The sequence below is a fragment of the Ziziphus jujuba genome, chromosome 3, assembly GCF_031755915.1.
Source record: "Ziziphus jujuba cultivar Dongzao chromosome 3, ASM3175591v1".
NCBI classification, from domain to species: domain Eukaryota; kingdom Viridiplantae; phylum Streptophyta; class Magnoliopsida; order Rosales; family Rhamnaceae; genus Ziziphus; species Ziziphus jujuba.
The window spans coordinates 10,440,206-10,443,882 of record NC_083381.1 but is presented as its reverse complement, the minus strand read 5'-3'; positions in this window follow the sequence as shown (position 1 = coordinate 10,443,882).

Sequence of the window (3,677 nt, the reverse complement as noted above, 5' to 3'; positions counted from 1 at the left end):
ATTAGGCATGCCGCTAGTCTATAAACTCGTATCGATGAGTACTTTACAATCATACATGAGTCAAAGATAAATTTTACAAAAATAAAAAGTCAAATTGACATCCTTAGACAATTTGGACTGCATTCTATTTTGCTCATAACTTTCAAACCATAGCTTCATTTTTAACGTGCCACTAGTCTACGAACTAAGGTAGATTTGTACTTCCCAACCATGCCTTGTTCAACATAGAATTCCATCTGAATCACAAAGTTAAAACATAACCAACTTGGTCAATGGCGGTCAAACTTGATCAACGCGAAAATATTCCAGCATACTTCGTGACAGGGTGTTACATGTTCCCCATTAAATGGATCATGATTTAGGTCAGGTCAGGTTGGGTTCGCATGTTTACAGGGTTTTTGGGCCTTTTTAGGTATTTTCTGATTTGTTTACCATTGTTCACACTCCCAATCCTAGGGTCCAATAAGTGATAAAACCCAGGACTAGTTTAGACACAAATAAACACTAATATTTAAAAACTTCCAAGAACTATAACTTTCTATCCATAACTTAGAATTGGACATGCCACCAGTCTACGAACTTGTATTGACGAGCTCTATGCTACGATATACCGGTTAAACCAATATTATTAACTAATAAAAAGTCAACCTTAGGATTCATTTACAGTCTAATTAATCAATCCTAACAAAATCCAATAAAATTTAAATTCAAAATCCTAATCTTAAGATGGGTTGTCAAAACATACCCCCTTAAAGATATTTAATCCATGAAATTTGTATCTTAATTCTGGAAAAGTTGAGGATGCTGATTTTGCATATAGTCGTTTAGCTTTCATGTAGCTTCCACTATTGCATGGTTCATCCACAAGACTTTCACCATGGGTTTGGTCTTGGTATGAGGCTTATGATCTTTATAGTCAATAATTTATAATGGCTACTCTTGATAACATATGTCAAACCTCAACTGAATTCACTAAGTCTTCAACATATGTAAGGGGTCTGGTCTATACTTTAACATATAAACACATAAAAAATATCATGAATCTAGAGCTCCATCTGTAAAGCGAGTTAATAGGCAATAGGTCTAACTTTCTTAGTGATCTCATATGGCTCAATATATCTTGGACTCCACTTTCTTTGCTTCCTAAAACACAGAACTCTTTTCCAAGGTAACAGCACCAAGAACACTCTACCTTCAGCCTCAAACTCATGGTACTTACTTTTAATATCTGCATAACTCTTCTATCTATTTTAAGCTAACTTTAGCCTTTCAAGAATGATTTTGACTTTATTGACTGTCTACTACATATAGTTAGGACTTTTGTGTTGCCAATCACCAACCTCAATCCAACGTATAGGAGCTCTATACTGCCTTTCATATAAGGCCTCATAAGATATCATACCAATGCTCGAATAATAGCTGTTGTTGTAGGTGAATTCTACTAAAATATGTGAGACTTCTAAATCCCTTTGAACTGTAACACCCAAGACCTTAACCTATTCTCCAACATTTGTATAGTCCTCTCTAACTAGTCATCTGTCTGTGGGTGGAAAGAAATACTAAAATATAGCTTAGTACCAAAAGATGCCTACAGACTCTCCATAAACTTGGATGTGAACCACATATCCCTATCTAAGATAATAGATATAGGGACTTCATGTAGACTCATAATATTCTATGTATAAGTCTTGTAAATTGGCAAAAAGTGCATGGACTTTGTGAGTTGGTCAACAATCACCTAGATATCATCATGACCTGACTAAGTGCGAAGCAGCATGAACAAGAAGTCTATGGTGATATGGTCCCACATATTAGAAGAGTAAAGGTTACAAAAGTTTTGAAGGCTTTTGCCTCTCTATCTTCACTGTTGATATACCAAATACTTGGATAGATAATCAGTAACCTCTTCATCCTTTGCCACCAGTAATACTCTATATAGTGTGATACCTCTTGGTGCCTCCAAGATGCATGGCATAAACTGAGCTGTAAGCCTCATTAAAAATTTCCCTCTTAAGTTCCTCATACTTAGGAATGCAAAGTCTACAACCCATAACCAAAGCTCCATCATGTCTCACTATGAAAGTTTTAGTTGAAGCCTCTACCATCATGCCTTCCAACTTCATCAAAAATGAATCATGATGTTAGGCATCAAGAATACAATCAATAAATATGGGTAGAACTAAAAAACTAGCTAAAAGAGCTCCCTGTGGGTTCATTCTCAACATAATTCCTAACTTCCACTACTTTACTAGTAAAGGAAATTGCAACTTCTGAACGTATGTTAAAGAATCTATAGCCTTTCTACTCACTACATTGGCTACTATGTTTGCCTTACCAGGATGGTAGTTAATGGTGCAATTATAATCCTTAAGTAGCTCCATTAATTTCCTTTTGCCTTAAGTTAAACTCATTTTGCGTAAACAAATACTTAAAGCTCTTCTGATTAATATAAATTTGGCACATGACTCCATACAAGTAATATCTTCAAGTTTTCAAAGCAAAAATCATTGCTGCAAGATCTAAGTCATGAGTAGGATAGTTCAACTTATACTTCTTTAACTGCCTTAAAGCATAAGCCACTACTCTCTTATGTTGCATCAATACACATCCTAAACCTTGGTGAATACTATCACTATAAACCTCAAACCCTTTGTTGCCTTTTGGTAAAGTCAGAATAAGTGTCGAAGTCAACTTCTTCTTCAATTCTTGGAAATTCTGCTCACATCTATTAGTACAAAATTAACTCCTTGTCCGGTTAGACAATGAAGTGATCTTGCTATCTTAAAGAACCCCTCTATGAATCTATGATAATATCTTACTAAACCTAGGAAAATCCATACCTCTGTCACTGTAGCAGGCTGCTCCCAATTCAATACAACTTTAACCTTTTAAGTATCCGCATAAATGCCATCAACAAAAATGACATGCTCACCTACTCTATCCAATCAAAACTTGCACTTGAAAGCTTAGCATACAATTTATGCTCTCTTAAGGTTTGTAATACCAACAATATACAGTCCTCATGCACCTCCTTATTCCGAGAATACACTAATATGTCATCAATAAAGATTATGAGTCATCAATAAAGATTATGATAAATCAATCCAATAATGGATGAAAAACCTTGTTCATAAGATTCATGAAAGCTAAGGAGCATTGTTCAAACCAAAGGGCATTACCAAGTATTCATAGTGTCTATATCGAGTCCTGAACATAATTTTAAGAATATTAGATTTCTTAATCCTCAATTAGTGATGCCCTAACCTCAAGTCAATTTTAGAAAATACCTTGGCACTTTGGAGCTGATAAAAAAAATCGTTAATACGTGGCAAAGGATATTGGTTGTACACATTAATCTATTCAGCTGCCTATAATTAATATACAACCACATAATTCCATCCTTTTTCTTCTCGAACAAAACTGGTGTACCCCAAAGAGAAACCATTGGTCTCACAAGCCCTTTAGTCACTAACTCCTCCAACTGAGTTTTTAACTCCTTCAACTTTTCTAGGGTCATCCGGTATGGTGGTAATGAGATAGGACTAGCATCAGAAATAAGATCGATACTAAACTTTATTTCTCTGTTCGGAGGCAGCTTAGGAAGATTCTTAGGAAACACATTAGAGAAGTCCTACATTATCCAATTATCCTTAAGCCTTACCTCACTTGCTTGAGTA